We start from the raw sequence: 10,970 nt of genomic DNA, 5'->3' as shown, positions 1-10,970 counted from the left end.
GAAAAGGACAAAGAGAAAAAATATCCCTGTAATACTCTGCTAGATATAAGTGCTCTTCTCGTTTTCATGTACATCCTTCCAGCCTTTTTTTTTTTTTCCCTCCACATGTGCACAGATTTAGTTAGAGTAATACTGTGATTACTTTTTTGTAACATGATTCTTTCACTTGACAATCATATTACGGGCATTTCCCCATGTCATTAAGTAGTCTTTAAAGGTTGCCTAGTATTCTAGCATTTAAATCTTTCTTGAATTTCATATATTTGAAAAAAACGTTTATAAATAATGTATTAAATATCCTTTTATGTAGATCTTGAATTTCTTTTAAATGTTTATTTTTGAGAGAAAGAGAGACAGAGTGTGAGTGGTGAGGGGCAGAGAGAGAGGGAGACACAGAATCCAAAGCAGGCCCCAGGCTCTGAGCTGTCAGCACAGAGCCCAACACGGGGCTCCAACTCATGAACCGTGAGATCATCACCTGAGCCAAAGTCGGATGCTTAACTGACTGAGCCACCCAGGCACCCCATAGATCTTGAAACTCATCTAATTACTTCCTTAGACTAAGTTCCTAGATATAGAATTATTGAGTAGTGGGTATGAGTAAGTCTGAGGCACCCTGATTATTATTTAACTCTTGTAGCTATTTTCATTTTCTTCCTGGACACTTGAATTTTTTTTAATTTCAAAGTTCAAAAGCTTAAAAAGGAAATGTCTTATTGTTGAATGTTCTGCAACACATTTCACTGGAATGAAATGTTACCTTTCAATCAGCAAGTTCATTTATTTCTTTATTTTAGGGAGATTTTCTTGTATAATACTGATGAGCATACCTTCTTTCATTAGCGGGCTTCTCTATTTCTAGAACATCAATTATTCTTATGTTGGCTCATCATTACCTGTCTTCCACATCTATCTATCTATTTATCCATCCATCCATCCATCCATCCATCCATCCATCCATATGTCATCCATATTCCTGTGATCTATCTATCTATCTATCCATATATCATCTATATTCCTGTGATTATCCCAAGTACTTCTCTATAGCCTTACCTAGGTTTTAGCTGACAGCTCTATGAATATTAAAAACAGGAGAAAAAAGATCTATAGCCCTATAAAATTAAATATATAGATGAGAACAAAATTACCTAGTTCACTCAGTTATGATTACTGATCGTATTCTGGCTCATACCCTCCCAGACTTATATTTGCATATGCAAGTACTTATATACATGCCTCCCTTTAAAAAATGCATTCTTTTGAAATCCTGCCATTTGCAGCAACGTGGATAAAACTGGAGGGTATTATGCTAAGTGAAATAAGTCAGTCAGAGAAAGACAGATATATATGTTCACTCATATGTGGAACTTGAGAAACTTAACAGAAGACCATGGGGGAAGGGAAGGGGAAAAATAGTTATAAATAGAGAGGGAGGGAGGCAAACCATAAGAGACTCTTAAATATAGAGAACAAACTGAAGGTTGATGGGGGGGGTGGGAGAGAAGGCAAAATGGGTGATGGGCACTGAGTAGGGCACTTTCTGGGATGAGCACTGGGTGTTGTATGTAAGTGATGAATCATCGGAATCTACCCCCCAAACCAAGAAGATCACACTGTATAGACTGTATTTTAGCGAACTTGATAATAAATTGTATTTAAAAAAATGCATTCTTTCTAATCTAGGAATTACATTTGTGGACTTTATCCCAAGGAACTAATCACACAGCAATTCAAAGAGTTTTGTATAAGGACGTTCCTTACAGCTTAGTTTATAAGAATGAAAACAAGGAGGTAACGTAAATATCTATTAGAAGAGAATTTGTTAAACTGCTACATTCATATAAACAATACTACACAAATATTAGAAAGTGTATGTAGACCCATATACATTTGCTTGAGAATATCCCCACAACATACAATTAAGTGAAAAAGCTGGCCTCAAAATAGCACATGGTGTGATCTCACTCGTGCAAAATTATTTATCCTAAGTCTACATGAATATGAATATGTTCCATTCAGTAATAACCCCCAATGACAGCAGTGGTTGTTACTGAATGGAAGGACTTGAGGTACTTTTGCTTCCTTTGTTTTGGCAAAAAATTTGAAATTTCTATATCTTTGAACAGAGATGGGGAAAATTAACAACATAGTTTATTTAAGGGGAAAATGTGTGTAAGTTAGAAAAATGCTAACAGTATTTATATTATTATGCAATGGGTCAATTTTAAGACACGTGGCTCCATAACCTTAAGCATAGGAAGATGGCTGATATGCACAACCCTTAATCTGAACACTGACTCAGAGTGTCGTTACCAGGCCACCATGGCTTGGGGTGCACCCTCCAATTAACGGTCACAGGCTTATATGATGTACTCTGTTTACAATGTCAATTTGTGAAACTATTCAATGTTTATTTACTATTAAACATCTATGTCACACAAGCTCATTCCTTCGAGGTTTGCAGCTGAAAGAAATATTTTGTGAAATCCCTTCGTGCTGTTTAGTTTGATCTGAGAACATGACTACAAGGAAGACCTCTCACATGCTGCTGTTTTTGTGTTGCAGCACTTCCCATCACATTGCAGAATCTTATTCTAGGGGGCTCTGGAAACCTGGGTACCAGGTCTGACTCTGTGCCTATGTAAGCTTGAGTGCCTTGGAGTGTTATGGAGGGATCCTGGGCAAAATCTCATTACAGGACATGAACTTACTGATCCCTCCCATTTAGTGATTTTTCCTTCCTACAGAAGCATATATTACTAATGAATGGTTGCTTAGTAAGTTAATATATTGTACCATCAATCCTGGCTATTAAATACCTTAGTTCAAGAGTCACTCTATGCTTTTCGGTAAGATGTTTGCATATTTACACTGAGGTTGCGTGAACAATATATATGAAAACTCCTGAGTGAAAGTCATTTTCTAGAGCTATGTGTATTTACGTAATGTATTTAGGGGGAGTATCTATGTTTATTATTTATAATGTACCAAGTGCTGCTATGAATTAACACACTCCTTATCCCTGTTCTGTGTACTTCCACACTTCCAGAATGAGAAAGCTGAAACTGGGAAACCTCATAAATTGTCTTCATACTAAATGACTTGAGAATGGTAGAGCCACGATTTGAACCTGAGCACAATGGCTCCAGAGCACCCTTTTAACACTACATTAAACGTTGTCTCTATTTGTAGGTAAAAAAGCACAGAGAGGTGAGTTGCCTATGGAGTCACAACTGGTTGCTAGACTCAGAGGAATAAGAAATATCAATGAGGGAAATAGGGACAGATGGGGGTGAGACAAAAGGAGAAGGGCAGAATAACGCAGTCACCCTCAGAAATCTTATTTGGAGGGGAGTGTGCCAAGAGTTTGCCATCATCCTGCACTAACATTGCTCTATAATGTCCTCCTGAAGAGTAGGGGATGGAGGATGCTGGCTGACCACTGCACTAGTAGGTCGACAGAGAGGGAACAAAAGTGAGTGTGTTCCAACCTCCCTCACAACACCTGTAAATTTGGGCCTGTGATGTGTCGCTTTACTGATCTTTGGGCATCAAGCAGTGTCTTTGGGTCACCAGTGCTTAGCCATGCAGCCCCTGAGGACAAATCTGTTCATTGCTTAATGGGCAACCAGTCTTCCCAGTATTTGACATTAAGCATTATCTGGGTAAGGTGTGTCTGATCCTCACAATGTCATCAATAGCTGGTATTGCTGGGACCATGGATACACCACCCATCCAGTGTTCTCCTGGGGTGGGAATGCTGAGTTCTCAGAGCCTCCCTATATATTAGTAGATGTTGCTGACCTGTTAGTTTAACATGGGCATAGTAGATGCAGTCAGTGCTCCACGCATATCACTTGCCTTCCTTCACCATTTTTGTGTTTCATTCCCAACAGTAGCAACTGCATCTCCTTGCTGGAGGACTGTCTTTGGATGCTGGCCCTTGCTTTGCCTGTGTAAAGAGAGAGCTGGAAGTGTCCCCAGGAGCACTTGGTCCTTGACCAATGACTGATATTCAGAAGTATCAACACTCCAGTCCCTGTGCTCCCAATGGGGACAATTCTGAGGTATGACCTCTATTGTCCCAGGGATTCCTCAGGACCAAACCCAAGTTATCCTTTGAGGGATTTGCTGGCTGCTGCATCCTTGTTTGGCATCCTTCCATTCCCAGGCCCTCTTCACCTCTACTTTAGTAATTTTTTCTGGGCACACTTCCTACAAAATCACTTCTAAGCACAGGAGTGTATTCAAAATTTAGACCATTTCCAAAATTTCCCTGGTGTTTACTTTCTGCCAGACTGTCACATCTCCTCTGCACAGTGCAGGTTCTGTCAGTCAGGGACATGTGTATAAAAATGCCTTAAAGGTTTCTCTGCATATGAAAGGGAAGGCTGAAGACATAGTCATGGAACAAAACAGGGACTCCTGAATTCACTATTCAACATGAAATTGGAAGTTCTAGTCAGAGCAATTAGGCAAGAAAAAGAAAATGAAGCAAAATTGTCTCTGTTCAAAGATGACATGATCTTATGCGTGAAAAGCCCAAAGATTACACACACACACACAGAACCAATAAATGCGTACAGCAAAGTTTTAGAATACAAAATTAACAGGCCAAAATCAGTTGCTTTTCTATACACTAACAACAAACAGTCCAAAAAAAGGGAGTTAAAAAAGCATTTTCATTTACAATAGCCTCACATATAATAAAATACTTAGGAACTAACTTAACCAAGATGGAGAAAGACATGTACACTGAAAAAACTAGAAAACAGTGCCAAAGGAATTTAAAGAAGACACAAGTATATGGAAAGACATACCGTGTTCATGGATTAGAAGACTTAATATTGTTAAAATGGCTATACTACCCAAAGCCATCTACAGATTCAGTGCAATCCCTACCAAAATCCCAATGATGTTTCTTGTAGACACAGAAAACTTCATCCTATTATTCACATAAAATTTCAAGGGACCCCAAGTAGCTAAAATAATCCTGAAAAAGAACAAAGTTGGGACGACTTGCAATTCTTGACTCTAAAACGTACTGGTAATAAAGACATAAAACAGTCATATAGACAATCAGAATAGAATAGAGAGCCCAGAAATACACCCTTGCATGTATATATGGTCAAATGATTTTTGACAAGGGTGCCAAAACCATCCAATGGAGAATACAGTATTTCCAACACATGGTTCTTGGAAAGCTGGATGTGCACATGCAAAAGAATGAAGTTGGACTCTTACCTTATATATAAAAATTAACTCAAAATAGATCAAAGACCTAAATGTAAGAGCTATAACTATAAAACTCTTAGAATAAAACATAGGGGAAAGTCTTAATGAATTTAGATTTGGCAGTGATTTCTTGGATATGACACCAAAAGCACAAGCAACAGAAGAAAAAATAAACTGGACTTCATCAAAATTGAAAACTTGTATGCATCAAAGGACACTGTTAACAGAGTGAAAAAGCAACCCACAGAATGGAAGGGAATATTTGCTAATAATTTATCTGAAGAGGGATTAATATCTAGAAAATATAAATAGCTCCTACAATTTAACAACAAAAACCCAAACAAACCAATTCAAAAATAGGCAAAGGACTTGAAAAGACATCTCTCCAAAGAAGATATGCAGAGGCCCAATAAGCATGTGAAAAGATGCTCAACAACACTAATCATTAGAAAAATGCAAATCAAAACTACAATGAGATACTGCCTCACACCCATTAGGATGGTGGCTAGAAAAACAAAAACAAAAACAAAAAACAAAAAAACAAGTGTTGGCAAGCATGTGGAGAAACTCATGCACTGCTGGTGGAAACTCATGCACTGCTAGTTGCTAGTTGCTGTGGAAAACAGTATGGCAGTTCCTTAAAAAATTAAACAGAATAACCATATGATCCAGCAATCCCTCTTCTGGATATATACACAAAAGAATTAAAAGCAGAGACTGTGAGAGATATTTGTACACCTGTGTTTACAGCAGCATATTCACAAAAGCCAAAAGGGGGAAACAACCCAAATGTCCATCGACAGATGAACGGACAAACAAAATGTGCTCTATACCTACAGTAGAAAACTACTCATCCATACAAAAGAAAGGAATTCTGACACACTCTACACAATTGATGAACCTTGATGACATTATCCTAAGTCAGACATAAAAGTCCAAATATTTTATGACTCTGCTTATATGAGGTACCTGGAATAGTCACACTTGTAGAGATGGAAGGTAGAATAGTGGTTGGAAGGGGGTAGGGGGAAAGGCAATTGGGGAGTCAGTGTTTAATGTATACAGAGTTTGTATGACATGATGAAAAAGTTCTGGAGATGGACAGTGGTGATAATTGCACAACAATGTGAATGTACTTAATGCCACTGAACTGTATATTTAAAAATGGTTAAAATGGTAAATTTTGCATTATGTATACTTTAATACACACACACACACACACACACACATACACACACACACACACACCATAATCAGGTCTGGCCAGGACAAAGTGCCTAGAAAAAACAGAAATCTGAAGTGTCTTCAACAATGAAATGACACTCATTTTGGATTTCTAAAACAAGTCTGGGAGACAGGGGTGTGGTGGGGGCAGGGAAGAAGAGGAGAAGGGAAGGAGACCGGGCCCTACACAGCGTAATGGCCCCTGGAGAGAATGAACTGACAGGTGGGAAATTTTAAAAACTGGACTAGGTATGGATTTTATCTACTACTCTATGCTTTGCTGTTTCTCTGTGCCTGTCATACTCAAGTCTTCAGTAAAAGTTTTTATAGACTCTCACAGGTTGTATGAGAAGTAAAGGGGGAGAATAAAGGCTTAGTGACTGTGTTCCATTGGTGGGTGAGCACAGAATAGAGAACAGGGAACAACCCCAAGAGGCAAAACATGAATGATATGAAGGCATCAGCAGAAGCAGGAATTGGAGCAAAGAGTTACTAGGAGAGTTGTAAGTCCTTTGAGTTTCTTCAGAATTACTGGGGCAATACTGGGTTTTCTGCCATTTGCAGGGAGAGGGCTGGTGCCATTTTTACTGAACTCCTGAAGGAGGCTGAGGCCAGGGTTACATTAGTTGCATATGGTGGTGCATGGGCCTCCTACAATGGGCAGGTTCTAGAAACACTGCTCTTACCCTGTGCCCTCATAATTCTGATGGTAATATGCCCTTTCTAGGGTGAGAGGGCAGGGCAGATCTGATTGCTGTAGTGGGAAATGTCTCCTGCTTGGAATTCAAACTGAAACTTCCTGAGTGAAAGAATTTAACATTGCTCAGAGAACAGTCACTTGTTTAGTTACTGTTTAATGCCCATGATTGTATAGGTAACTCTTAGTAGATACTTTTGCAGAATTTTTTTTTCAAAAATTTAAAAAGTGTTTTTATTTATTTTTGAGAGAGAGAGAGAGAGAGAATGAGAATGAGAATGAGTAGGGGAGGGGCAGAGAGAGAAGGAGGCACAGAATCTGAAGCAGGCTCCAGGCTCCGAGCTGTCAATACAGAGCCCTACAGGGGGCTCAAACCCACGAATTGCAAGATCATGACCGGAGCCGAAGTCGACCGCTTAACCAACTGAGCCACCCAGGCGCCCCCTAAATTTTCCTTAACAAATGGACAAATGCCACAAGATTTTGAGGCTGTTAAGATTATGAATACCTTTAAGAAGTTTATAAGCACTTGAGAGCAAACTATCTGGTAAGCTCCCTCCTGTTGGCGAGATATTGTGCAGAATTTTTCTGTATTAGTCACTGACTAGCATCATTAGAAAAAGGTTCTGAGAATAGCAGAAGTAATTGGTGCAGCTGACATGTTGGCCATGTGTCAGATACAGGAAAAGTTCAGGAAAGAGTACAATACCTCTATAGAGGAGTGTTAGTTAACAAAAAAGCATCTGATGTTCCAAGCTTTGCAACTCCTTTAACAGGCATGGGTGATTGGAGAAACTTACTAACACCCCAAAGGTATTTCATGATTTTATTTCTGGTTATGCTCAAATGACATATCTGAGCCACTTTCCATTATATGACTTGGTTTGTACTCTGCAGCCATTTAAAAATTTTTGTTAGTGTTTATTTATTGTTGAGAGACAGAGAGAGACAGAGCATGAATGGGAGAGGGGCAGAGAGAGAGCAAGACAGAATCTGAAGCAGGCTCCAGGCTCTGAGCTGTCAACAGAGAGACTGATGCAGGGCTTGAACTCACGAGCTGTGGGATCAAGACCTGAACAGAAGTTGGACGCTTAACCAACTGGGCCACCTAGGCACCTTGAACCATGCAGCCATTTTGAAAAATGCATAAGAGACCCTGATGTTAATGTCAAAATGTGGTTTAGGGGTACCTGGGTGGCTCAGTCGGTTGAGCTCAGGTCACGATTTCTCGGTTTATGGGCTCAGGTCCGATTTCTCAGTTTGTGAGTTCAAGCCCCATGTCAGGCTCGCTACTGTCAGTGCAGAACCTGCTTCAAATCCTCTGTCCCCTTTTCTCCATCCCCACCCAACTTGTGCTCTCTCAAAAATATTAAAAAACAAACAAACAAAGAAAGAATGTTGTTTCATCTTTCTGAAGAAGGTCCAACCATCAAAAGTCATGGGCTTGGGTATCTGTACACAGCTATAAGTGGTTGACAGCTGGCTCTCTGGGGTCAGATGCTAAAAGCCAACCCACTTCATTGTGGGCCGATTGCAGACCTGGTGCAGGGTGTGATCATCTGACACAGGATGTTCCATCTTCTTCTGGGAAACCCCTCAGCCAGCCCAAGTCTGCACCTCAGCAACAGTCATTTGGGAGCTGGCACTAGATTCTCCTACTTAGATGGCTTATTGCCAAATGAAGTAGGACAGGCAAAGACCTAGTGAAAGGGACAAAGAAGGCTGAATTTTCTTGGCAATCTAGAAGACATACTGAAGCACCAACATGACATGGAATCCATTAAGGCTTAAGTTTTTCTAGGGCAGGACTTCTGACTCATTCTCTCATCATTGTGCCATCAGTGCCTAGCATATCTGGAACATAATAGATATTTTTTAAATGTTTTCTTTTTTTTGAATTTATTTTTATTTTTTGAGAGAGAGAAAGAGAGCACAAGCAAGGGAGGAGTAAAGGGAAAGGGAAGAAGGGAATCTTTTTTTTAAATAATTTTTTTAATGTTTATCTTTGAGAGACAGAGAGAGACAGAGCACGAGCAGGGGAGGAAGAGAGAGAGAGAGAGAGAGAGAGAGAGAGAGAGAGAGAGAGAGAAAGAGAGATACAACCTGAAACAGACTCCAAGCTCTGAGCTGTCAGCACACAGCCGGACGTGGGGTTCGAACTCGTGAACTGGGAGATCATGACCTGAGCCCAAGTCAGATGCTTAACTGACTGAGCCACCCAGGTGCCCCACAGTGGGAAGGAGATAATCTTAAGCAGGATCCCTCTCAGTGTGGAGCCCATCGTGGGGCTTGATCTCATGACCATGAGATCATGACCTGAGCCTAAATCAAGAGTCGGACGCTTACCCCACTGAGCCACTCAGGTGCCCCAACATCTTTGAATGAATGAATTGAAAATTCTACATGGTTCTTGAACTTGAGAGCAATGTTTCTCAAGTCTTAGTGTACATTGGAATGTCCTGGAGGTCTTGATAAAACACAGATGGCTGGACTCCACCTCCCAAGTTTCTGATTCTGGGGGTCTGGGACAAGGCCTGAGAATATGCATCTTTGACAGGTTTCCAGGTGAGGCTGTGCTGCGGGTTGGCTGACCACACTGTGAGTAGCGCTGCCTCAGAGTGTGTGAGAAACACCCAGGAAGCTTATTACAAGGCTGACACCCTTGCTCTGTGCCTGGGGATTATGATCCAGTTGGTCTGGCATGTAGTCCAGAAGCCTGCATTTTAACAAGCTCTGAGGTTCTGATGGTCTGCAACCACATGGTCAGAACCGCGGATGGTTTGTATCTCTCTTACTGAGAAAGTTACCAGAGTCATCAACTGCCCCTTTGGAAACCAAGTTGGTTGCAAAGCTCAGTGGCAGCCAAGTGTGGCAAGCCACATGCACGAACATGGATGAAAGTGGGACCTCAGGTGTGAGCTGTTGTAGAGTGAAAGAATAGACATGAGGCCATCCCATGTAGGAAGGAGAGAGAGAAGTATTAGAAGTAAAAAGCTGGGCATAGCTCTAAGGTACATGCAATGCAGATGGAAGCTGGAGGTGGTGAGGCTCATAGGCAGCAGCTGGCCTGAGGAGGGGGGGCATGATACGGAAGAACCGAATCAATCCTACAGAATAAAGATGTCAGGTAAAGCTCACATTTACATGGCACCTGCAGATGAGACTTCAGGGCCCAGTGATTCCGAAGTGTGGTGTGCTGGCTTTGAAAGGACCCTGGAGTTCACTCAGTTCCCCACAAGATCCCTGAAAGCCCACCTGGGTAGAGATGGAGGTGCCCAGCCCCAGCATCAGGCTGTCCTGACTCCCAGGCCTTCTGTGCCACCAGACACACGTCTATTCACACAGCACATCTGTCGTGCTCCGTACATGGCTGCAAGCAGATGACAGATGGCTCTTTGTGGATACAATATGTGCTACCACCTTCTGAGAAATTTCCCACTTATATATCTTGCGTTGGGTTTCCCAGAGGCAGGGGTTCGTTCTGAGATGAGGACTCCTGTGAAAGTCATTTATTAGGAGGTATTCCTGGAAAAAATAGGTAGGCAGGCGAGACTGGGAAGAGAAGGAAGTCACCACACAGGATCCGACAGAAGGTGGCTTTGGCTCAATCCCATGCGGGATCTCTAGAAACTGTGGGTCACACCTGGAAAGGGAGCTGTCAAGGGTGGCCCTCAGGAGGTGTAAATTTTCCGGTACTTTTTCTTTTGTTCAGGTGCAGTGGCAAGGTGGGCTCCAGCAGCCTGGGGTGGGGGGTGCTGTCCACCAAGGGACCCAGGTGCTGGTTGCTGGGGAGTAAAAGTGACTGGGATGGATG

The sequence above is a fragment of the Leopardus geoffroyi genome, chromosome X (genome assembly GCF_018350155.1).
Source record: "Leopardus geoffroyi isolate Oge1 chromosome X, O.geoffroyi_Oge1_pat1.0, whole genome shotgun sequence".
NCBI lineage: Eukaryota > Metazoa > Chordata > Mammalia > Carnivora > Felidae > Leopardus > Leopardus geoffroyi.
This window is presented reverse-complemented; position numbering follows the sequence as displayed.